Genomic DNA, 27,218 nt, shown 5'->3' on the forward strand with positions numbered 1-27,218 from the left:
AACAAGATCCTTATGTCCAGGGCCTGGAAGGAGCAGGCTTGCCCTAGGTACATGGACTAATGGGCTAGGACAGAGAGCAGCCCCATGGGGCCATGACAGCCTGAAGACCAGAAAGACTTTGTCGAGTATCATCAAGCATTCTGTGAAGAAGGGTCTTGTGACAATGACAGATCTCAGGCATCATCCTCCAGGCTCAGAGCTCAATTTAATTTAGTTTAGAAAAAGAAAATAATGCGATTGGCACATATCCAACATTATAGAGCAGAATCATCCTGGTTACCTAAAGTATCTTTGCAAAGTTTACACCTTTAGAATTAGAGTCATCAGAAGTACAGATGCACAGATAAGAGGCTCCAAATTGCTCTTTGAGCCTCTGCCGTAATGCCCGCTAGCCGTTTCACCCAGGCAGAATTCCTTCTGCTTCCCTCCACTTCACTTTCTCTGGGCTCCCCAGAGTAGCGTTCTTCCCTTGCGTTTTGTTGTTAATCTGCTCGTCCCCCAGATGGCCAGTTCCCTCAGGGCTGGTTGTAGCAGAGCTGGTCACTGTCCTGGCCGTCACCTTTCTAAAGCTGGAATCTGCTAACAAGTGAAACCTGCACCGCATAATCTCGCAGATGCATGTATTCACGCAGTGTACCCCAGAAGGGTGCACCGGCAACCTGTAACGCGGCATCTGGGGAGATGTCCCTGGCCGGAGACTAGGGAAAATGGATGTTTCTCTTCACTCTGTATCTTTTTGGATGTTTAAAATTTTCCTTTACAATTGTTTTTGCTCCATCTCATGAACTGTGAGGTCATGACCTGAACCGAAATCCGGAGTCAGACGCGTAACCGACTGAGCCACCCAGGCGCCCTTCAAGTCATTTGGCTCTTTCAGCAACCCTGTATGGTAGGTGCTATTGTTATGCTGGTTTTACAGATGAGGAAACTGAGGCATAGAAAGATCACATAACTTGCTGCAGAGCTGTTAAGTGGCACCTCAGGATCAGAGCTCAGCAGCCAAGTCTGGAGCCCGCACTCCCAGTCCACGGCACATGCTGCGTCACCTATCACTGCTGTGGGTGGCATGCCACTGTCCCATGGCTTTCCTTTGTCCCCTCCATTCCATCCTTGGGAACGTCTATGTAAGCCTAGTGCAGCGGGATCTTTGGGAGTGTATTTGACCAGGGGGACCGCAGGTCCTCTTGGAAAAGAACACCCACAAGGGGAAGGAAGAGCCAAACTGGTTCGAGGACAGCCTGATGTCTCTCTCTGACTTATTTTCCAGGCCAGCCCCCCAGGGTGGCAATAAGGCTGAAACCTAGGGTGAGCAGGGAAAAGTGTTGTGAGAGGGAAAGCGCCAGTCTCAGGAGATGATAACAAGTTAAGGAGCCGCACGCCCTCAAGGCAGGAGTCTCCCTGCTGGGCACTGGCCCTGATGGCTTTGACTGGGGAACGGTGGGTACCAAGCAGACTGAGCTGGTATCAGCCGAGTTCCAATGTCTCCTATCAACAGTGACAAGATCCCTCTCTATTGCCAAGTGGGACAGGCAGGAGGAAAATGACAACAGTCATTGCTAAGGGAATTTGGCTTGGGAAATATATGAGATCCTCCTGGAAGTTTCTGGAAATATTTGGAAGGAATTTCAGGAGGACTGGAATGACCGCAGAACAAGCAGCCATAGCATCAGAAAAACTCTTTTTATCGTCTGACCTCACTCCCGGGTTGGTGTGGCCTGATCTATATATAGGCTTAACAGTCCACGTTTTATAGTGTCTGCATTTGAACAATTGGGAGACCTTCTTCAGGGATCCGAAAGCACAAACACAAAATTAGGCACAGGGCCTTGGAAGAGGCTGTGGCAAGTGCCTTCATGAGTTTTAGTACCTTCTCTTCCACAAGGGTTGGAAGAGTCAATAACACCCAAATATATCGCACAGTGTGCATTTCTCACCTTGCTTTACCCAACTGTGGCTTCTTAAAGGATCTCTATTTTTTATGGTTAATTCCATTATTACTGATTACTGATTCCATAATTAATGATTTTATTTCATGGAGAGAAAACAAAAACCAACAATATCATGATTTTCCTAAATACTACATAGTGACTGGCAGTTTTCATTTCTCTTTTATCACTTTATACCCCCCTCAAAAAAAAAAATCAACAGAAACACACCAAAACATACCCCCATACTCTTAAATTAGCAGATTTAAAATGAAAACTTGAAGCAATATTTTGCTATACTTTGATTCAAACTCTCTTTACAAATTAAATGGCACTTACAAAGGAAGCAACATTTCTAATATGGTTGTAAGTTATTTTGCTTTATTGTGGTTTTATATCTCAATATAAAACTTTGAAAGCTTTCTTCAATAAAAAATCATACTCTCTTTTGCAGCACGTAATTCATTTACTCCCTGGATTTCTGAACCAGTTCTCTCCTTTTGTGTTTTCCTGCTCTGTTTTATTTTACAGATGGCAGATACCCTGCAGCAGGTACAATCAGACACTGCACTCATTATAAGAGAATTACTGATAAAAAGTATAAGAAATGACATATTAACAGTCGTTAATCTTTTGGTTCATCTTTTAAAAAAAAATCAACTGATTAAATTTACAAGTTGGGGGGTAACTCTTATTTCTGGGTAAAAACAAATCCACCAAGTAGATTACTGATTAAAATCCAATACTGCTTTAAAAAGTACCACATTCCCAGTCTTATCTCACCGCTCCAGGATGTGACTGTGTCCAACTGGTCTGACATGACAAAGGATACGATAAGGCCCAAGTGGATGGTACAAATGAAAACAAATGCTTTAGGGCTGTAGCTTTATTTCCTGTACAAATAGGTACCATTTTCAGGATAAAATAACAAAAAAGAAATACACATTTTTTTTGGTAACAAAATACCGGCACAAAATTGTAAAATTTACACCATCTGAGCTGCCAAAAAGGTTTTTAAAAAGTATCAATCGCTCTCCGAACAATACACAATAAAGCACAACCGAATGTAAGAGTTAAAGTTGCAAAGGGTGATCTCTGCCCACAGAGTTTTGGTGTGTTGATTAATGGAAAGGATTATTAGCTTAACAGCCACCCCCAACAGAACTGTGTCCCTAACGTCCTCTTTCAGTCGAAAGTGTGGGTATACTCTGCTAAGTAGCAGATTGAAGGTCAGCCCAAGAGAAAACCAATTATCAAGTGTGAACTGCATTTCTGCTTAATACCTTTGTAGACACAAAGCAAGTTGCTCCTGATGAGACACATTTGGAATATGAAAAAGCACTTAGAAAGATAGCTCTCTATGGATGCCAGTGAGTTCAGCTTTCATCCCTCACCAAAGAATCCAAAGTTGAGGAAACTATCCGCCGAGTAGACCAGAGAACATGGGGCCCAGGAACTCCAATTTGGTAACTGTAAATGACATGGTAATTGTAATGACACAGACCGTTTGGAAATTGTAAATTTAAATGTATCTTTTGGTCAGATTTCTGTAAAAAAGAGAAGCTGTAAAACCGAACTTCAATAGCCATTTCTCAACATTGCTATTAAATATTTATCTCCCAAATTTTGGTTCCATCCATGTCACTAACCTAGAGATAAGTCAAGGTAAGTTTCTGCTTGGGTTCTGTTTCCTGACTCCCTCCAATCTTGTCTTTATTCTTGTTGCCTCAGTAACTTCTACTATCCTATTACCCGGCTTAAAATCCTTTGGAAGCTCCCCATCAAATACAGAACATGGTGTGAACTTTTAGTACCGCATGTAAAGGCTTCCACATGGGGCTGTAACTTCCTATCCAACCCCCGTCTCTCTGCCAATCCCCTCTGGAACTCCCGCCCCATCCTTGCTGAATGACCTACATACAGCTCCCCTGGCCCTCCAGCAGATTGCTCCCTGGAGCCCTGAATGCCCTTTCCCAGATCCTGGTAAACAATTGCTCTCCTTTGAGACTCAGCTCCAATGACACTTTCTCTGAAGCTTTCTGAGAGGTGTGATCAGATTTACTCTGTATCCCCCCTCTCCCACGGACCTCTGCCCCAACACATTGAACTCTTCAGATAATTGTTTCCTTGCCAATCTTTCCCTTCTAGTCTATAAACTCCTCAAAGGCAGAGGAGACCTAATGTGCTTTGTCACATTCCTTTTTGCATTGTCACTACTTAGTTTGGTGCTGGGTACATAGAGGGTCCTTAATAAACATTTGAGGAATCATTAAGAAGTGAATTGGAGCAGAACTTTGAAATGAACTGTATCTCCCTCCAAATATCCAAATACTATTTTTGGGTGTCTGCTCAAATGCCACCTTATGTAGAATTATACCCGTCCTCTTCCCACCTGGCACTTTCATACCCTGATTTATTTTTCTCCATAACAGGCTATCCATGTACTAGTTTCCTTATTGATTGTCTCTGTGTCCCTTAGCTCATCACCAGAATGTAAAAACTCTGAGATAAAACAAAACAAAACCCCAAACAGTTCTCAGTTTCTAGAGCTGCCTGAACTCCTTGGCTCGTGGCCCATTTTCTCTGTCTTCAGAGTCAGCTACAGTGCACGGAGTCCTTCCCGTGCTTGGCTTCTCTGACATCCACTCCCACTTTACCTCTCCTGTCTTTTCTGCTGTTCAAGTGATTAGCTTGGTCCTTACTTCTGTAATCCAACCTAATCTCCTTATTTTAGGCCCCATAACCTTAATTCCATCTGCCATGTCCATTTTGCTATGTAATGAAACACGTTCACAGATAATGACACCAGAGGGTAAAGATCATGGGAGCCCAAATCCTGCTTGCCACAGCTACCTTGGGAAGTGAGGACATCTAGGGGGGCCTGGGTGGCTCAGATGGTTGAGCATCTGACTCTTGATTTCAGCTCAGGTCATGATCTCGTGGTTCATGGGTTTGAGCCCCTCATTGAGCTCTGCACTGACAGTGAGGGATTCTCTCTCTCTACCTCTCTCTCTCTCTGTCTGCCCCTCCTCTGCTCACACACTCTCTGTCAAAATAAACAAACTTTAAAAAAAAAAGAAAAAGGAAATGAGGACATACACGCATATTTGCATAAAGGAACACTTGAGGGATACAAAAAAAGTTATACGTGGTTTCCTACAGTTGGTGGTTGGGATGATGAAAAGGCATGGATTATTAAGACTTCCCAGTGTAAAGCATTTGATGTTATCTCCATTTTTGGACCAAGCGAATATATTATCTGGTTTAAAAATAGAGATCCTTAAAAAATTAAAAATAGAATTACCATATGGTCCAGCAATTCTATTTTGGGATATATAGCTAAAATAATGGAGACCAGAGTCGCAAAGACATGTTTTTTACATCCATGTTCATAGCAGCGATATTCACAGGAGCCAAGAGGTGAAGCCACCTAAATACCCATCGGTGGATGGAGAGACAAACAAATTGTGGCATCTATATACAATAGAATACTCTTTTAGTCTTAAAGGAAGGAAATTCTGACGCATGCTACAACTACCTTGAGGATATTATGCTAAGTGAAATAAGACCATTGCAAAAAGACAAATACCGTACATATCCCTTCATACGAGGTACCTAGAGTCATATTCCTATAAACAGAAAGTAGAATGGTGGTTGCCAGGGGCTGAGGGGAGAGGGGAATGGGAAGTTGTTTAATGAGGACAGAGTTTCAGTTTTGCAAGATTAAAAGATGATGCAGATTGGCTGCATAATACTACCGAATTGTGCCCTTAAAAATGGTTACAATAGTAAATTTTTTTTAAAATGTTTATTCACTCTTTTGAGAGACAGAGACAGAGTGTGAGCAGGGCAGGGGCAGAGGGAGAGGGAGACACAGAATCTGAAGCAGGCTCCAGGCTCTGAGCTGTCAGCACAGAGCCCGACGAGGGGCTCGAACTCACAAACCACGAGATCATGACCTGAGCCCAAGTCGGACGCTCAACCTGCCGAGCCACCCAGGCACCCCTATGCAACAATAGTAAATTTTATGTTCTATGATTTTACCACAGTTAAACACACACACACACACACAAATTAAAGATAAAGTTGTTGCCTCAGAAAGTGGATGAAAATCCAGCAGAGGGCTTGGTGTTCCTGTGATCCAGGAACCCTTACCCCTGCCCACCCCATGCTGGCAGCCGGCCAAATGTGGGTGGTGAATATTAACCCCACTGGTGAAACTGAAGCCGCTGCAAGGCCTTTTAAACAGTGGCTTGACCAGAAAAAACGCTACATGACTTCATCCTTGTAACAGCGGCTGACTTAACCCGTGCTGAGAATGTGGGAAATCTGTGTCTGTGTCTCAGACTTCAGACCCATTTCTCTTGAGACTCTCCTGGTCTATGGTTTGCTTTCCTGCGTTTCATCTCCTATTCTGCAAAAAGCACATCAGCAGATGACCTACAGTGAGAACGTTGTGTACCTTCAGGTGACTCCCTATCCTTTGCCCATAGCAACATCCACTTGCTCAACCGAACTGCTTCAGAATACAACGATCTAACATCGGTACATTTGGTCATGAATAACATCACCATTTATAGGATAGGATCATTGTTTAGCTAGAGATGCCATGACTGTAGTCCAATTCGTTTCATGTTTTTTTTCTTCCTACGTATATCAGGTGATGAGCTGAACTGTGTCTCCCCAAAATTCATGTCTTGGAAACCCTAACCCCCAGTGCCTTAGAATGTGACTGGATTTGGAGACAGTTTTTAGAGAGGTAATTAATTTAAAATGAAGTCATGAAAATAATTTAAAATTAATTCCAATATGACTTGTGTCTCTATAAGAAGAGGGAATTAGGACACAGACACACAGAGAGGAAAGGCCATATGAAAACAGAGGGAGAAAATGGCCATCTGTAAGCTAACAAGAGAGGCCTCGGAAGAAGCCAGGCCGGCCAGTACAGTGGTCCTTCCTTCTCCGTGGGCAATACATTCCAAGACCCCTATTGGATGTCTGTAACAATGGATAGTACTGAACCTTATACGTACTGTTTTTTCCTATACAGACATACCTATGATAGATTTCAATTTATAATCTAGGCATGGTAAGACATTAACAATAACTAATAACAAAATAGACTAATTATAACAACATGCTGCAATAAAAAATGAATATGGTCTCTCTCTCAAAACATCTCCTTGTGCCATACTCACCTTTCTTCTTTTTGTGAAGGTGTGAGATGATAAAATGCCTCCTCTGGCTGGTGAGATGGGGTGAGGTGAATGATGTAGGCACCCTTGTAGTTTAGGGTGACCACGAACCTGACAGTAGAGGGTCATCTGCTTCTGAGGTTCGTCTCCAGTAACCAAAACCACAGAAAGAGAAACCGTGGGCAAGGGGGGACTACTGTCCGGTGACCTCGAATGTCTGGCCTTCAGAATTGTGAGAAAATAAATTTCTGTTGTTGAAACCACCCAGTCTGCGATACCCTGCTATAGCAGCCCTAGCAAAGAAATTACAAGTGAACAATTGAATCGCCCCAGGAATGAGCAATGATTCCACTCAGAGAAAACAAATATTTTCCCGGAGAAGCAGGAAACAAAATCTGCTGAGAATTAGCTCTGGCCACACATACGCACAAATTTACTTTATGAAAACGAATACTTCCTTTTCAGACGATAACATCTGTTCTTCAAGTTGTTTAACAATTTTCTTGCAGACCCGTGTGCACTACTTTAAATATGTTTAATTAAAGGGGTGGGGTGTGGGGGAGAGCAGGAAGGACCCCCCCCTGCCCCAGAACACTGGGGAGAGAGGTTGCTCTAGCTGAAGCCTTCTGGGCCTCGGCCTTGGCCAGTGGCCTCCTAAGCCCATGACATGGGGCTTCTGGAATCTTTCATGGGATCCAAAGTGTTGTTCACGGCTCTGAACTCAATTCATCGCAACCCTTTATTCTCCCTTCCATTTCATGGTGTCTTCCACTCCCAACCCCCTAATCAGCATGTGTGTGCACGTGCACATGGAGGCTTACATCACTATCGAGGTTTTGCAAAGGGAAAGGCTGTATTGCTAAAGGCTCCAAAACACACCTGCTCCAAAAGCACAGAGAGAGAAATGATGATGGCATGCCTTCCTGGAATAGCAGATTTTTTCCCTGTGAAACTCAACGCACGGAAGTGATGTTCAAGGCCCTCGTTAACTTCGAAATATTATGTTTCTGCATGTAACTATGGGAATATTTGTTTTGCTTTGCTCTCTTCCTCACTGGTACACAGTGAGAACCAACCAGGAGGATGGATTGCAGGTCAGGAACCAGGAGACACTCTCACTGGTATGGTTGGAAGGGGAGAGGGGTCCTGATGCCCCAAGCCAATCTGCCGGCTGCAAGTCCTGAGCTGCAAGGCTGTAGGGCAGTGAGGGCAGTGCACACGTGGCTGCCCTCCTTGAACTCGCGCATCCTTGAACTTGCACAGGAGGCTTTCTTTAGTGATGGGGGGCGTGGCCGCACCAGACTGGCCTGGTCAGGTTCTCTGTGGTGTGTCTGCTCCTGCTGAGGTGGCAGATGGAGTGGCCAAGAAGTAAGCTGTCCTAATGGTTTCTTTATACACACATTTAGACCCAGATAAAAGCCTGCATACTGAACAGGGTATAAAATGGCTGATTTTCTTTCCAGCTAGAGCAGCTCTTTGCTACAGTTTCCTCAGCTGAGCTGAAAAGGGAGCAGGAAGCCTGAGGATTTATTTTGGAATGCACACACGCACTCACGGCTCTAATTTATTTATACATACGCAAGCTTTGTGACATATCTCTGAAGACACTCGAGTCCTCAGGCTTGGAGCTGAAAGACAAGCCTATTTGAGTGTAAACCCTTTGGTTTTTCACAGAATAAGAGCCTTTCAATTTGACTTCATTGATCAAAAAGCCAAACTATTATGGGGCACCTGGGTGGCTCAGTCAGTTAAGCCTCTGACTTTGGCTCAGGTCATGATCTCGCAGCCTGTGAGTTCAAGCCCCACATCAGGCTCTGTGCTGACAGCTCAGAGCCCAGAGCCTGTTTCAGATTCTGTGTCTTCCTCTCTTTCTGCCCTTCCCCTGCTCATGGTCTCTTTTGCTCTCAAAAATAAATAAAACATAATTTTTTTTAAAATAAGCCAAACTCTTATTAAACAGGGAATGTAGATAATTTAAACCAGAAAGCGAAAGAATCTAGAATTGCTAAGTGTTAATATATGTGAATCACTTTGTTAAGAAAAAAAATCGTTGATAAAAAACCGGAGAATTGGTATCATCAAAGTCATTGAGATCTGCTGGAACAGAGAATGTGTATTAAAACAGGTGACATCCTGGGATCTCCAAGACATGTTTCAGCTTCACCAAAACACACCCAATAAAAACAAACAGGTCACTTGTTTAGTCAACTTGGGTCCGGGACAGTTTTGGCTATTTATACAGATACGATAGGAGGTCTGAAGCTTACATGGCCAACCCTGAATTGTTAACCACATGAAGTGACCCTGTGAAGGTGGCTGTGCGTCAGCCTACGTCAGCTGGAAAAGTGGTACAGCGTCCAGTGATGGCACACAGCACGTTGTCAGTGTGGATGCGGGACAGCACTGCCTCTAGGACGTGTCACATCACTGAGGTGGCTTGTCACCCAGGGAGGTGGAAAAATCAGAGAAGCTTAACTCCGGGGCCTCCGGTTCTTATGTGTAAAATAAGGAGGTTGGAACAGATGGGTATTTCCTAAATGATGAGCCATAAAAATTGGATTCGAATATGGATAAGTTTAGAAAAGCCTGGGCTTAGTAAATTAAATAGGATTCTTTATTTAATATATTTAAATTTATTTAATACATTGAATCTTATTTCTTTGACTTAATATATTAACAATACTATACATCCTCCTGAAAAGGGGATAATAAATTATGTTTTCCAAAGGTGCTTGAACACAGAATTCTTTGAGAAATGCTGAACTAGCAGGTCTAATTTTCCATAATTCCAGGGAAGGAATGAGGCCATGAGATACAGCAGTGGGGAAAGAGACACTTGGCTTCTGCTTCCAGAGTCTCCTTCATGACGTCACAAGAACGGGGAAGCTGGAAGGACCCCTGGGAGTCCTTGTGACAACTCCAGGAGTTCTAATTTTGCACAAGCAAATGACATCGGCCCTTTCTAATTAAGGTGAAATATGTTTAGGTAGAGCACATAATGACCTGTGATGTGATGGCTGAGTTGCTGAAAAGTTAACTCATCCCTTCAGAATTCTGGAGCCACCAATAATGCATCCCTTAATTCCAGCCCTTTTCTTTGTATCACGTTAAGATGCCAATGCCCTGGGAGAGAGACCCTTAAACCTAATATATCATTAATGTGTATGAGGCTGAAGCTGTCAGATCTTTTCCTGAGGGAAGATTTTGATTAAAAAAAAGGAAAGAAAGAAAATATGAAAAGCGTGAATATTGACTGGCATAGAGAGGAAAAAGGAGAAAAGAGGGATTGTAGAAATAACATAAGAGAGTCTCAGATTTTATTCTGTTGCATTGTCTCAGGTTGGCTTTCTGAGAAGCAGAGCCTCAGACAGGATTCTTGTGGAAGACGTTTGTTGATGGAATCCTCTCCAGAGAGAGAAAGTTGCAAGAGCAAGATATCTGACAAAAAGGAAAGCTAAGTCAAGACGAGCTATGGCCTAGCTTCAGCCAGGCCCCACAGGGGACACGCTGACCACAGCTGTCCCACAGAGTTTGTCATGCCCCGAGGAGAGGCCAGCCTCTTGAACCTCTGTGTAAGGCAGTCACTGGGTGCCAGCTGTTCTACCGTCCATCCCTGGGGCAGGGCATGACCTCCCAGGCAGGAGACTCTCACACAGCTGAAGGCTTGGCCTTTGTGACAGGGGAAGGTGTGAGCCATCAGAGGCCAACACTCACACCAGCTGGGGCATGGTCGCCTCAGCCAGATGACAGGATCCAGGGGGGCACGGGCTGCACCCATGACCCACCCGTTCAGAATCGGTCTGGTTTGCCTTGACAAAAGTTCAGGTGACTGGAGTAGCGTATAAGATTCCTCATGTTCCTACACACCTTGGAGTCCTAAATGTTGACAAGAGGCTTCTCCACTGACGAGAGTTTGACATCTCCTTGGGGAGAAATTAACCACACTCCAAGCTCTTCTCTCAGTTCCAGAAATTATTATTTTTTTAAGTTTATTTATTTATTTAGAACAAGTTGAGGAGGGGACGAGGGGGTGGGGGACAGCGGATTTGAAGCAGACTCTGTGCTGACAGCAGAGAGCCCGATGTGGGGCCGGAACTCATGAACTGTGAGATCATACCCTGAGCTGAAGTCAGACGCTTACTGAGCCACCCAGGCGCCCCTAGGTGTCCTCGTTTCCAGAAATTATAAAGAGTTAAAGGAATTCTGGTGATTTCCTGTCTGTCTGGATTATTTTTTTCTTTCTTTTAAAAGCATTTTTTAAAGGCCACCTGACATGCTCATATCCTTTTGAGCAATACTAAAGTTCTATATTGAAAAAAAAAATAAGTGTGGCAGGGGAGGATCTATCTTTTGAAAAGAAATGGCTGGCTTCATAGCATTAATTTTTCTCTTACAAATCTGCCTGAAAGAGAGAATGAAAGAAAACGTGTCTTTTAGGTTCTTTACCATAAAGCAATTCTAGACCAATTTCAAGGAGATTTCAAGGTAATCCTCAGCAGTTCTTCGTGTAAAGTAAGAGTAGTGTGCTTCTTATTATAAAGGTAATTTGATTTGCCTGATAATTATTATTTAGCTATTAAGTCTTTTCTAGGGTGTGCCTTGGAGGACAGTTAGAAGCTTAGATTTTCTCTTTCAGAAAGCCTCCGGTTCTCTTTTTTATGGGTTCGTCGAATGAGTGGGGCGAGGGGGGGGTACAATTCTGCTTAATCCAATGCCCTGTCTCTGCTGGTGTTTGGCAACTCATGTACGTGACCTCAGCATCCTGCGTATTTTCTAAAGTGGCATTTCTAGTCCTTTTGGAAATTCATCAGGGAAAGGTCCATGAACATTTCTAGAGTATCTTGTAAAAAACTGTATGCTTCTGGAATCCCAAGCATAAGAGCCAGGAATCGTAACAAAGTCTAGGTCAGTAGGAAGACAAAGAACACTCCTTGTGTGCTTCTGTTAAGAGGATTTGTCCATCACCTTCATCAGATCACATGATCTGTTTTATTCTGCAAGGGCCTTGCACAAAAGGCACACTTAAAGTAAACTACAAAATTCCACATCTTCCCGCCTGCTGGTCAGACTATATTCCTTTTGATGGGGTGCATGTGGTGGCGGGGCGGGGGCGGGGTGCAGTCAGGGGACAGGATGATCTTTCCCTTCCCAAAATCTATGCTTTTAATTTTCCAGGCTTTGGCTCTATATTCATATTCAGCCCTTGGATTTCCAAAAATAATACTCCTCCCGGCCCCCTTCCCCAACCCAAACCCTCTTATTTTCTTTCTGAAAAAAGCCTGGCTTGTGTAAATAAAACATTGCCAAGGCTTTGCTTCTAAGCAATTGGGTCTGCTCTGAATTTACAAAATCCATGCAACAATTCATTTGACTTCAGGCTCCCTCCCCTGGAAAGCAGTGTATATCTGAGTATTCTTGTGAAAGCCAAAACACAGCTTGAATTCTGGAGATGTGCAAGGAAGGACAAGGAAGAGCAGCTACCTACTGTAGCCAAACACCGGTCCCAGTACATCAGTACCTGTTTGTAGAATTAAATCGAATGCTGCGGACGTAGCTAGAGGTTTCCAGCAGGTATGGGGAACCAAGCCATTCTCACCAGCTGGCAGCACATCCAGGCCTTCCTGGAGGACTACACAGCACAGTGACTCATCCTTTGTCCTTCTCACGCATCAGAGAGAAAACAGAGGTCCTCAGATAAAATTGCCGTCAATCCCTGCCCACTCCCAAACTAGCCCCAGTTGGTGCCCAGTTCTTCCCCCTCCTGACTCAAAACAGGAATCATTCCTATTTCCATCTAATGCTGATTCTGGAGAATGTCTAATTGTCTGTTAGGACATGAAGTAAGTGTCTCCGTTTCTCTGACTCCTTGGCTGATTCAACATCTGTCACATCTGTCACTCCACCTTTGTGCTCCTCTGTTTTTGGCTCTGCTTTCCCGGTTCTGTGTCTCTAGACACATGTCTGTCTCCCACTGGACTGTAAGCTTCTCAAGCATGGAGACTGTGCCTTATTTGTGCTTACCTTCAGAACATACCATACTGCTTGCGTGTGATTGCACTCCTTACAGGGCTGTAGAATGTGTGACCGAATGTCACATGCTTCGAGGAAATTAATATGGGAACATTCCATAAAGTAGGTAGAAGAATGAAAAAAATTTGTCGATGGGGATAACTGTGAGAAAACTATTGTAATCATTTAGTTGCTAGGCAAAGAGCACTGGACTAGCCAATTGTGGCAAGGAGAAGGACTGTGCTCAGGCTCGTAAGGAGGAAATTGGAATCAGAGAAGATTCCTGGTTGGCAAGCCATTGTCAGATCTTTACAGGGGCACCTGGGTGGCTCCGTCGGTTGAACGCCTGACTCTTGATTTTGGCTCAGGTCATGATCTCCCAGCTTATGAGATGGAGCCCTGTGTCAGGCTCCATGCTGATAGCACAGACCCTGCTTGGGATTCTCTCTCCTCCTCTCTGTGCCCCTCCCCCTGCTCATGCTCTCTCTCAAAATAAATAAACATTTAAAATAAATAAAAATCTTTATAATATTCATTCATTCATTAAGTATGCAGTGCCCCTTCTCATGCCAGGCACTAATTTTCGGGCCTGGAGATACAGAGATAAAACAAAATAAGAATATAAACTCAGAAGAATCAGATTTAAGTACTGCAGTCAATTGTTTTAAGCTTGCCAAGTTTGACAGGTATTGGCAGTTGGAAATCTAGGACTGGAGCTTTGGAGAGAGTTCAGATATTGAGATAAATATTTAGGAAAATATTATGCAAAGGGAATAGTTACTTTAGGATTCCCAAGGGTAATTATTGCGGGAAGGATTAAGAAGAAGATATAGTCTTGTGAGATCTTTGAAATATATATTTGGAAACATAAAGAAAACATCCTACAAACACTTGAGCAAGAGAAACAGAGGTTACCTCTTTTGAGGGAGCACCAGTTAAGACACATTAAGGCAGAAGCTGAGCTAGTCATCAGGACTAGTCACACATATTCTGGTCTTCCCTTCCTTCTGGAAACATGATAGGATTATCTGTCCTTAATCCTCTTTGAATTAGGTGAGACAGTATGACTTGCACCCTGAGTGTAGTATGCCTGACTCCCAGCTGGAAACTTTAAGAGACAGAACACAGTTTGCCAAGTGTCCTTCTCTCCTATGTCCTCATTAAAGAATATATTTAGATGAAGCCATCTATTAGGCTGCGTCCCTGAATGACCACGTGAGCAAAGCCACCTTACTGATCCGTGCTGTACTTGTAGCATGAGTGAAAAATAAACCTTTGTTGTGTTAAGCCACTTAGCTTTAAGGGTTGTTTGTTACTGCAGCATTACCCAAGTGATCCTGACTGATACATAGGCTAAACTGCTATAATTAAGAACTCAAAAATCTGTATGCCACATAGTCCTTCATGGTCACAGGTTCCTTCCGTTTTATAGCCTTCCCAACCTCCTTGTGTGTTTCCTCATTCTCATGGTCAAAAGTTGTTCACCAGCTCCACATTCACACTCCAGCCCCATGAAAGGAATGAAGGGCAATCAACTTATTTTTAAGGAAGTGACATTAAAGTTGCACATATCACTCTTCCACACATTCCATTCATGAAAGCCTGGTCACAGAGCCACACCTAACAGCAGGGGTGGCTGGTAAAAGTAGTAACCAGCAGTTATGCACCCTACTAAATCTGGAGTGAGATCAATTCTTTAAAAAGAAGAAAATGGGTGGATACTGGTGGCAATTTACAGTGGCTGCCATAGGGTTCATGGCATGTCCAAGGAGCTAACATAAACGTAGTATAGCTATGGCTGGAGAATATAGTGAGATAGAGAGGGTGGCTCAAGGAGAGGTGGCAGGAAAAAAAAAAGAAGAGATGGCAGAGATAAGTGAGGTCAAGATCAAGGAGGGCCTTCCAAGATTTATTTAAAAGTAATGGAAATCCACTGAAGAGTTTTAAGTGTGGGAGCAACACAGTCAGATTTGCATTTTAGAAGATTCTTCTGTTTGCAGGAGGGAGGTTAGATTGAAAAAGAACAATTAGGCAGCTTTTGTAGGATCTAAGTAAGTAAGAGCTGGTAGTCACTTAACTCCATAGCAGAAGCTCTGGGGACAGGGAGAGGAAGATGAATTCCATTGTTATGTAGAATCCAGAATCAAGAATACTGAAAGGTGTGGTGAGAGCTATGAGGGCTGAGGGAAACCAGAGGGTTAAATATTTTCCCAGATTTTCTGGCTTTAGGATTGGATGGATAGTGCTATCAAATCCTGGAGGGAAAATTCTGGCAGAGAATCACGTTCACCGGGAAAGAAACAAGAGTCATTTTGATCACATTGTGTTTAAAGTGCCTGTGGGGTGTCCAAATGGAGATATTTGGCAGTTAGTTATATGTCTATGGTCTTGAGTCCAAGTGAGGGATCTAGGATAGATCTGAAGGATTGGGAATTGTTAATGTATGGATAATAATTAAATCCAAGGAAATGGCCAAAATGGCCTGGAGAAAGTGGGTTGGGAAGAAAAGGGGAGCTCTGAAGAGCATCAGCATTTGAGGAATGGGAAGAGAGGGAGGGGCCTAACATCATAATTGAGAAGAAAGTGCCGGAGGGAAGACGGAAGAATCAGGAGATACATGGCTTCATGGGCGCTGCAGGAAGCAAGAGTTTCAAGGAGAAAGTGAGCAAAAGTCTAAAATGTAATGAGAAATAAAGCAAAACAAGACCAGAAAACAGTTTAGATAAAGTATAGTCCAAACAGTACAAGGCAGAAAGCAAATGAAACTTCAAATCATTAAAAAAAAAAAAAAAGAAGAAGAAGAAACATGCAATAAAACGATTGAGGTGAGATCAAATAGAACAGCTATGTCATAAAAGGAAAAGGGCAAAGCAAAGATTTTCAGATTATTTTTTAAATTAAAATTCAACTATGTGCTGCTTACGTGATGCTTGACAGAAAACACGATATCACTAACAGTTTTTGATGGAATAAGCAAATACCACTGAGAGAATCTGAATACTATGATTAATAAATACTACAGAATGGCTAATTCCACAAAGAAGCCATTCCAGGTTCAGGAAATCATACAATGATTAAATCTGAAAGCCCGAAAGATGAAAAATGTTCTGAAAACATCATCAGGGTAAACTCAAAAGCACTTAAAAGCAACAACAACAATAAATCACTCAGCCTAGGTGGGTGAGGTGGCAGTGGTGGTGGCTAGGTGGCTGGGCAGGCGGGTTCAGGCGTTGGGGCCAACTGCTGCCAGGATCCTGCTGGAGGCAAACAAGTGCATCATTGAGGAGATGCTGGCACTCAATTTGAGAATGCAGCCCCTCACAGCAAACCAGAAGCAGCAGTCACATGTGCAGATTTCGATGGAGTCTGCTATAGTATTTCAAATCCTAATGGAGACAAAACAAAAGTGATGGTCAGTATTTCTTTGAAATTCAGCAAGGATTTGAGGCACATAGTGCTGATGAGTTATTAAAGAGAGTGTATGGGAGCTTCTTGGTAAATCCTGAGTCAAGATACAATATCTTTTTTGCTATTGTGACTTTGGAAATCTGCCGGCATCCAAGATTCCACTGTGCATCAGGTTGGCATGTTGAAATGAAATTGTTTTGCCTCTGTCTTTGAGAAATACTTCCAGTTCCAAGAAGAGGATAAAGAAGGAGAGAACAGGGCAGGTATCCATGTAGGGACGATGAGACCATGTATGCCGAGTCTTAAAAAGACAGAGTCACAGTCATCTTCAGCATAGTGCTTACGGATGTTGATGATGCGGCCATTGGAAAAGTGTTCATGCAGGACTTTGAAGAAGGAGGCAGAGCCAGCCATACAACCCTACAGGTCCTCTTTAGCCACAGGGAACCTCCTCTCGAGCTGAAAGACAGATGCTATCATGGGTGACAACACTGGCTATCTTAGCTTCATGCTGTTCCCTCACTACACCAATGCCAGTCTTAAGACAACACCATGTTCTGGGTGATTCCCACGTTCCGGGACTATTTGCACTACCACATCAAGGACTTTCAGGCCCATATTCACACAAGTATGCAGGCAAACACATTCCTCAAGGTGCTAAATCATGCATGCCCAGGTGCCAAGAAAAAAGAAATGAAAACAATCACTGGGAAGATGTTTTCATCCAGCTAACTCTTGGGAACAGGATGAGGAAGTGGCTGGCAACTGAAGGCTGGAACACTTGCTACCAGATAATGTAGCTTTAAAAGTAATGGAACACCTCTTCGGGTTCTTAAGGGATTCTCCATTTTGGTTCCATTTTGTACATGTTTGGAAAATAATCTGCAGAAACAAGCTGTGCTTGCAAGGAATTCGTAGTTCTCAGGAATTAAAAAAAGGAAAAAGAAAAGCTGTGGGGTGGGGCGTGTGGGTGGCTCAGTTGATGAAGCATCTGACTCTTGATTTCAGCTCAGGTCATGATCTTGTGGTTCATGAAATCAAACCCCAAGTCAGGCTCTGTGCTGACAGTGCAGAACTTGCTTGGAATTCTCTCCCTCTCTCTCTCTACCCCTCCCACATGTTTTTAGGGGTCATTTTTAATGATCTCTGATGACCAAACCAGACTTTGGAACATTCTCTGTCCTCCTTCTGACTCTACTTGTGGTGAGTCCATGTTCATTATAATCTCAAAGGAGAAATAAAACTTTGTAAAAAAAAAAAAAAAAGCAAAAACGACAAGAAACCAATCTTACTCTGAGCATTTTGGTAACTTTTTTTGTGTATGTACTTAGCTATACTTTAAGTAGTTGCTTTGTATGAGATGGTTAAAAAGGCCAAAGATAAAGGTGTTTGGTTTTTTTTTTTTCCTTTTTTTGTCAGTGAAGTTGCTATTTATTTATTTATTTTTCTGCCCTGTTTCATATATGCGTGAAACAGTGTTGTCCAACGATAAACTAGAATTTTATTTTTCTGAATTGTTCTAAAAAAAGCAATTAACTGAAATGAATTATAGATTGAAATGTAAAATGCAAAACTATAAAACTTCTAAGAGGCAACATAGGAGATAATCTAGGTGATCTTGGGCTTGGCAATAATGTTTTAGATACACCACCAAAAGCATAATCCATGAAAGAAAAAATTAATAAGTCAGGTTTTATTAAAATTAAAAGGTTCTGTTCTGTGAAAGGCTAGCTAAGAGAATGAAACAAAAAGCTTCAGACTAGAAGAAAGTCTTTACAAAACATATCTGATAATATACAAGGAATTCTTAAAACTCGATAAAAAGAAAACAAAAATCCGATTAAAAAGTGAAGAGAAGAGGGCATCTGGGTGATTCAGTTGGTTGGTGTCCAACTCTTGATTTTGGCTCATGTCATGATCTCACAGTTCTTGGGTTCGAGCCCTGCATGTAACACCACACTGAGCCCTACATCAAACCCTGCATTGGGCTCTGTGCTGGCGTTGGCCGTGCAGAGCCTGCTTGGGATTCTCTCTCTCTCTCTCTCGCTCTCGCTCTCGCTCTCGCTCTCTCTCTGCCCCTCCCCCACTTGTACTCTCTTTCTCAAAATAAATAGGTAAACTTTAAAAAAGAAAGAAAGACAAATTCAAAATCAATATTAACAGGTCTGTCTCATGTCACGAAAAAAATCCCCAACAAAGTACTCTCAGAGGCTAAAATTTAATTAATGTACCTTCTTGTTAGATATTTTTGGTACTTGTAAAATGTACCCTTAGTTAACTGAAAGAGTTGTATTCTCAAAACAATACAAGTCATTTTCCAAAAATTATAGCTTTTACTTTGGAAACATTGAGCTTTAGCTCTTATTTCTAATAGTACTATAAATAGCAGGGCCAGGCTCTGTTAAGATAATTACTGTTGTGTGACAATGAATCATGTTGCCTGCACATGGAAGAATGCTTATTGTTTTGCTCTTTATGCATTCAGCTCATCAGAAAGTGATTTCAAGTGCTTTGGGTTCAGGGGGCCAGGGAACACTCCTTATAATCCCAGTAAACATTGTTATCAGACACAGGTGAAGAATGTTCCCACAGGTCCCATACTGATAAGGAGCTAGTTCTCTATTAAAATCAATAACTAGGGTTATATTTGAATTCAAAGAGCTTAGTTCATAGCAGTACTTAATACTAGGCCATGGCATCAAAGGCTGAATAAAGATCAGCAAAAATGGGGGCGCCTGGGTGGCTTGGTCGGTTGAGCGTCCGACTTCGGCTCAGGTCATGATCTCATGGTCCGTGTTGGGCTCTGTGCTGACAGCTCAGAGCCTGGAGCCTGTTTCAGATTCTGTGTCTCCCTCTCTTTCTGCCCCTCCCCTGTTCATGCTGTGTCTCTCTCTGTTTCAAAAATAAATAAACGTTAAAAAAAAATTAAAAAACTAAAAAAAAAAAAAGATCAGCAAAAATGAACAAACTTGCTCCTTTAGCAGAATTTCTATGAGGTGCTCCTAACAGAATAGCCACAGCTATTAGTTTAAGCCCAGATATACAATTTATTAAGGAGGAAATTGATGCAAACTTTACCTTGAATGCCCAATGTGCTATTAAATTAAAATTTAATTAAAATTAAATTAAAATTAAGTTAAAATATGGGGGTGTAGAGGTTTACTTATTTTTTTAAAAACAGCCTAGATTGTACTATGTCCAAGCAAATAATGGTATTGTTAGACAGTAGATTATGTTCTTTTTAAAGAATGTTTATTTATTCATTTTGAGAGAGAGAGAGAGAGAGAGCGCAAGCATGAGCGAGTGGGGAAGGGGCAGAAAGAGAGGGAGAGAGAAAATCCCAAGCAACAAATCTGACAGTGCGGAGCCTGACATGGGGCTTGATCTAAGGAATCCTGAGATCATGACCTGAGCCAAAACCAAGAGTTGGACGCTTAACTGATTGAGCCATCCAGGTGCCCTTAGATGTATGTTCTTAAAAAGGTCTGGAGGCAGAAAATGCTTCCTGGGCACTTAATTTTTCTGGAGGTTGCCATACCAACTTGGGAGAATTTCTGAATCTAGTCAGAAGGAAACCTTAGATATTTAAAAACATTTTTCAGCATTTCATGACTGTTAGACAGTAAACAGACTCATCAAATATCATTTCCATTTGAATTCAACCTCCCTCAGTTGAGTCAGCCTGGAATTTTGACCTGAAAAATAGCTGAAAATATTTTATAAGCTTTGGATGTATGACAAGTGACAGCAAGAGCCATGTTTATTGTCAGCACCATGAAGGCTGGCACTTACTGTCCACGGGGCTGGCACCAGGCTGAACACCTTGCACACTTTTGTCATTCAATCCTCAAATCACTGTGTGGTCAGGGCTATTGTTAGCCTTACTTTAAAGATAAAGTGGAGAGCCTTAGAGGTTGAATATTTCACTCCTGAATCCAGAGCCTGGCATTTTCACCAATTCTATCAATGAACAAATGTAAAATGTACATCTGAGCAAGATGATAGAAAAATGGGAGACCTGGAGAAATTTATCTTTTATTAGTCCTGTGGAAGCATAGTTGACTCCTTTGAAGGAGATCAAAGGTCAAAGGAGTGGTTTGGAAGAACTGACACATTCTTCTCTTTTTTTTTTTTCTTCCAGATTTCCCATGTATGTCTGACCATGAGCAATCAGTTAACACCCAGCTCCTTACGGAGCTCTATTTAGATCCTCATCGATTACTACCATTCCTTTGTTTTTCTAGCCGTTTGTCTACCAAACAATTCAGCAAACACATTGGATTCCCACTCTCAGTGAAGGATCAATAGATAAACAAGGCAGGATGCCTGTGTACTTGGGAGATACTACATACCTAGTAAGGTAAGTGATACATTTAAAAACAATCTATTGGTGGTGCAGTGCTTTCTCCTTCCTAAACATGCTTAGTGTTCATTTGGGGTTCATATACACCTTGTGATAGATCTTGGTGTTTACATTTTCAAGTGTGTGCACCTCTTACTCTCTTAGATGCTATAAACCACTTCATGTTTAAACAAGGTGATGCTTTACTCCAGAAGATGCTTTCTCCAAAACTAATCATCTTCTCAGACCTGACTAATGTGGCATCATATTTACAGATATTTATAGCAAAGTCTAGAAATGAAAAGAATTTATTCTAGGAATTAAAAAAGCATCAGCTTTTGATAGTTGCAATACTTAACACTATATGACCAAGAGACAACCACAAATCCAAAATATTACATTAAAACATATCAATTTGTACCAAATTACAAATCTAAACTAACGTAATAATTTCATTGTATGTGTGAGAAAGTGAACAGATATTTTTGTCTCAAGAATTACTAGAATAATTTACAAGTGACATTTTACAAATAGGACAGGTGTATGGATTTTTACTATTACACAGTTAGAAATTTCAGATCCTTACCAATCAGCATTTACTTTTGTATGAAACTGTCCTAAGGAGAAAATCAAATATGGCAACAAAAAAATTAAGTATAAGCATGTTCAACATAGTATTATTTATATATTACTAAAAAAACCCCACAAACTTTGGGATAAAACCAAAATAACCATCAAGAGAAGAATGGACTATTAGGTAGGCATACAAAATGTTTTCATGAAATAGTTAATAATATGGAAAATGTTTAGTTAAGAAGAAAAGATAAGGACTACCAGACAACCATGATAATGATCTCAATTCTGTAATAACCATGCCCCCCTCCCACCTGAGCTGAGCAGCTATATTTATTTTCTGTGGCTATGACTCATTATTATCCATTGAATTTAGGATTAGGGTTGAGATAGAAAAATTCTCTTCTCTGCTGGTCACAAATGTAGCAATGTGCATATGGAGGTAGAGAGAGAGAATAAGAGAGAGAGAGAGACAGAGACAAAGACACTAGTAGAAGCCTGGATTCCTGATGGCTTCAGGTGCTGTATCTGGGTCCTTACTGGTACCACTTCAGTTCTTTAGATTTCCATTTAGGCTGATGTCTTTGCCTTGAAAAATTACTCACATTACATACAATTAGATAAGTAAAGAAAATGTATACATTTCATCTTGAAAATAGACCTCATATTCCTTATAAGCTCCCTTGGGTATTGGGAAAACTGTATTTTAGGCATACCCAGTAAATGCAGTGTAATCCAATTATAGCTGGTGCACAGGGGTGCAAGAACACCTGGCTCCAGGTGTCCCAAACAGACCAGGTTGGGCCACTCGCATCTGACAAAGTCCAAAGGCAGACAGATGAGTGGTGGTAACACAAGAAAAAAGTTTATTTCAGTGAGGCCAACACCAGGATGACAGCGGACTAGTGTCTCAGACTTTCTCCAAAGTGCCAAAAATACTACCAGGTTCATATAAGGAAAGTGTGGGACGAAGGTGGGTGGGTGCGTGCAGGTAGACAGTGAACGTTTACTCCATCATTGTCTTGGAGTAAATCATGGGCAGGGTCTTGCTGGCTCTGGGCAGTCCTTGTTGCCTAAGGGGGCAGTTTCTGTTCCTATCAGGGGATGCTTTGCCCTCAGAGTCTTCTGCCTGAGGGAAGTGACGGCAGAAAAGAAGAACCCAACTAAAAAGTTTGAGGTCAAAATGGAGGCAGCCGAAGTCCTCTTTCAAAATGATTTAAAGAGTCTCTGCAGATAACTCATAAACTATGGATGACTTAGTATTTTATATTTTGGATTAGCTCCCACTCACTGTTTTCTCCAAAATGCTGTCTGAGAATTTAGAGGGCTTATGGCAATTCAGGGTCCTTCTGGCATCCACTGCTGAAACATGAAGCTAATTTAGCTCCGTCTGTTCTGTCTGGTTTAGTTAACCTGGTAAGCCCTACCTACCAATCCATATCTTCTTCAGCTTTGTTCTTGCTGTGGTCCTCTGATATTTGTGTCTCTTATTCTAGTGGTACATTCCTTAGTTTCAGGGTCTCTTCGTCCTAAAGATGGTGATCTCTTCCACCAAACATCTAACCAACTGCTGGCTCATTTCTGAATAGCCTTTGGGTGCATTCAGGAGAAATTGTGGGATCCCATTCTATACCACATAGAAACTGAGGATGGCTTGAGAGAGCCAAATGCAGGCCCACTCTACTTATCTCAGTAGGTGATGGGGGTCACCTGTGAGATGACCTCTCCTATACTCTCAAATGGAAAGTGGGCAATGGTCCCTGCCCTCGAGTCCTCTCTCCTGGCTCCTCCTCCTAAGACTTTGGCCATGGAGGAAGCATAACAGTATGTCTCACCATGGACTTGCTTTCCTTTTCCTTTCTTCTTCTTCTCACAAGTTACCAGAATCAGAAAGCGTGGGCTATCTGCCCTTCCTTCTTTCCAACATCCTTTTATGTCATGTACTATGCCTTCTACTGGTCCTAATCAACCTCTTCCCTTCCCTGGGACTGTGGTTGCTGATGGGACCTGAGGTGAAGGAGAAATCAGTCTCCTGATAAAGGAAGTATCAGGATCAAAAGATATATATAAGAATGAATGAAGTGAGTTCTTATTGCTGGAGAACCAAAAGACTAAGATACCAGGATACACAACAGTATCCAGAAGATTATTGTAGATCTGTAAAGACACACACACACACACACACACACACTCCAAGACCCTTTAGATCACTAGCTCTGCTTTATTTAGATTTGAAATATGGCTGTGCTCCTTGTTAACTAGAGTCTTTGTTATAAGAAGTTCAATAAAAATAGCATAAGGTGAAGCTTCTCAGTGCTTTGAAATGTGCATTTCTTCTTCCGAGACCGCTTCACATCAGTCTTGGCTAGGCTTTCTGCCAGTGTTTTGTTGCAATTACTTGACTCCTGTAGATTAGATAATGACCTCAGCTTCTTCACTGAAGAGAGACAAAAGATTCAAAAATATGCTCTGAAAGATCTTTATAGCTACATTGCTTTGTGATCCTACAAAGGCTGAATCTGGGGGAAAGTGGGAGAAAGGAGAAAATCGTCTTTCAATTCTCACTTTCATCTTCTCTACAGTTTTTTTTTTTTTCTGAATGAATCTGGTCAACCTTCATCTAACTTGGAAGAACTTTAAATGCTTTTCTCAGTTTTTCTTCCCAGTCCTGTCGCATTAAGGGAGTTATTTAACCCCTCAAGTGTAAAACGATGATTATAATAGTGTGTATGGCAAAGGTTGATGTGAAGGTTTGAACAGAAATAGAAAAGCCTTTAAAATCCCAGAGGGACTCCAGACAGCAATGGTCCCAGGACTGTTTGGGCAGGGTTTCTTGCTAGAATCCCCAAACCAGACCTTGTAGGAGTTCCTCACTTTGCTTGCTTTATGGGTTTTTTTTTTTAACTTTTATAATGTTTATTTATTTTTGAGAGAGAGAGAGAGCTGAGAAGGGGCAGAGACAGAGGGAGACACAAAATCTGAAGCAGGCTCCAGGCTCTGAGCTGTCAGCACAGAGCCAGACGCAGGGCTCAAACCCATGAACTGTGAGATCATGACCTGAGCCAAAGTCCGGCGCTCAACCGACTGAGCCACCCAGGCGCCCATGCTTTATGAGTTTCTTAAATAATCTTCCCTGATCAGGAAGTTGAGTATGGTGAGATGAAAAGGTTTAAAATCGGTTGATCAGTGTCCTGAGAAGCATGAGTTAGGAAAGGGAGAAGATTTGAATTGGGATATGGAGGACAACCTCCTTCCAGGGTTCTCACCAGTGTTTTGAGCTAGAGCAAGTCACATGGCCTCCCTGAGCTCTAGTTCCTAAGTGCAAACAGTAATCCTGCTCTTCCTGGGAAGATCGTTGCAAGGGAATAGACAGAAAACAAAACAAAACAAAAACAAACAAAAACACAATAAAACAACCCCCCCCCACCCCCCGATCACCTGAATGGTGAATGAACATGTCAGGCACTAACGAACTGCACTAATAAGTATGGAAATACACAGGAAAACAACAAGGTATGATTCCAATTGCAAAGATTTTGAAGTATGACTATACTGAATCCTGGTCAATAAATGAGGAGATAGGAATTTATAGTCACTGTTACAGAGTTTCATTGACATGATTCCTATGGGAATAAATTTGTTTATATTTAGGAAATATAAAAATGTATCCTCTTACAACCTAAAAATTCTACTTCATGTGTATTCTAGAAATATCTTTTATGTACAAACACAAAGAAACCTGTATGAGGATATTCATTTGAATACTTCTCATAATAACAAAAATTGGAAACTCCAAATATATGGAAAGGAGGATAGATAAATATTCATATAACTAAATACTACACAGCAGGTAGAAGGAATGAATGCGATTATATATAGTATCTATAAAATAATGTACTTTGACATGGATAAATTTTTTTAAGTATTTTTTTAAAACGTAGTTTTGAGAAAGAGAGAAAGCACAAGTGGGAGCAGAAAGAGGGAAGGAGAGAGAATCCCAAGCAGGATCTGCACTTTCAGCCCAGAGCCCAAAGTGGGGCTTGAACCCACAAACTGTGAGATCATGACCTGAGCCGAAGTCGGATACTTACGCAACTGAGCCACCCAGGTGCCCCCAACACGGATAAATTTTAAAAACCTAAAGTTATTGTCCAACTATAGGCATAAAGTACTATTTACGTAAGTTAGAAATACTATTTCTTACAAAACAATACTATATTTTATTTATACTATTAATGGATATATATATATACACACATATGTGTATAAACTAAAACGTATATACATGTACACACAGATACACACACACAGCTGAAAAACGGACTGCGAATACATACATACAAATGAAACGATAATGGTAATGGTTGGCTCTGGGGAGAAAGAGGGTAAAGAGACTGGAAATGGGGATAAAGCAGATTTCAAGTATATTGTAATGTTTTCTTTCTTTGATAAGAAAGAAAAGCAAATACGAGCATATGTTAACAGTTCTCAATTCTGTACTTGGCCGCATTTTTAATTTTCTTAAAATAAAGATTATCATTATTCTTGACTCATACTTAGTAGTCATTATTATGACTTCGAACAGATTTATGAAATCAAAGAAAAATAATTCAAATGAACCCCGCATTTATGTAATTAATTTATAGAAGCAACTTAAATTCAATCTCAAAGGCTTCCCACTGTCAGATTTTTAGGAAGGAGAAACAAGAAGGAAGGCACAGGAACAGGTGGGGGCACTGGCCGTTCCCCACGATGATGTCACAAAGAGCACAGGCCCAAGCTCCCCCCATGCTTCTTTTACAGACTTAAAACTGCTTATTCTATTCCTTTGTGATGTCTTTTAGCCCTCCTTTCTCTTTCAAGACCACTTTGGATGATCACATTAAAGTGACCTTATCTGGATAAAGATGCTGAGTTGGGAGGGGGGTGCCCAGATTGGCTTTGCACCCCACACATCCTTGGATATAGACTGAAAAACCATCTACTCTGCCGCCCCAGCTAAACAAACCTCATATTTATTTTCTTACGAAATAAGCTTGCAGTACTCCCTAGTTTACATATTTGTCAGCCATTCTGCAGAGTTTGAATGGCATCACTCAAGGATTTGTTATTAAATGAGAGAAATATTGAGGCTAAGCATAAAAGAAAAATAGCAATTTCAATAGGTCAGTCATCACCCTTATTAGACCATGGGGCTTTCCAAAGTGAATTTTCAACCAGAGCTGTCTTTTTAAAAACATGTTTATTTATTTATTTTGAGAGAGAGTACAAGCAGGGGAGGGGCAGAGCCTGATGCAGAGCTCCATCTCAGGAACCATGAGACCCTGACCTGTGAGCTGAAATTAAGAGTCAAATGCTTAACTGTGAGATCATAACCTGAGCCGAAGTCAAGAGTCAGATGCTTAACTGACTGAGCCATGAGGCACCCATGGTCAAAGATGTCTTTTAGTCCATCAATTATTAAGTAGATCAAGGAAAGGAGAGAGGTCAACATTCCAGAGGAGTAGGTGGACCTGAAGTTTCCTCGTCCCTCAAACACAGCAGTGTTGAGGACAGAGGCCTTGGAATTCCAAGAGTCTGGGCTACAGAGTGACAGAGACGTCTCCTGGGGCCCACGGAGACGACTTGGTAGGCCATGGGTGCGTGATTGCGAGCTGGGAGAGATAAAACGGGTGGCGTGGGCACAGAGAGGAGGGATGCCCTTCTGCAGAGAGATGAAAGGAAGAGAAAGAGAGGCTGTGGAGTGTAGCATTGAATTTGGAGAAG

The 27,218-nt window shown here is 41.8% G+C and overlaps 1 pseudogene; it reads left to right on the forward strand.

The window, feature by feature from the left end:
- The first annotated feature begins 8,399 nt into the window (after nucleotides 1-8,399).
- Nucleotides 8,400-17,269, forward strand: LOC102949862 (annotated as a pseudogene).
- The last annotated feature ends 9,949 nt before the right edge of the window (nucleotides 17,270-27,218 follow it).

This window comes from Panthera tigris, chromosome B2 (assembly GCF_018350195.1).
Source record: "Panthera tigris isolate Pti1 chromosome B2, P.tigris_Pti1_mat1.1, whole genome shotgun sequence".
Taxonomy (NCBI): Eukaryota; Metazoa; Chordata; class Mammalia; order Carnivora; family Felidae; genus Panthera; species Panthera tigris.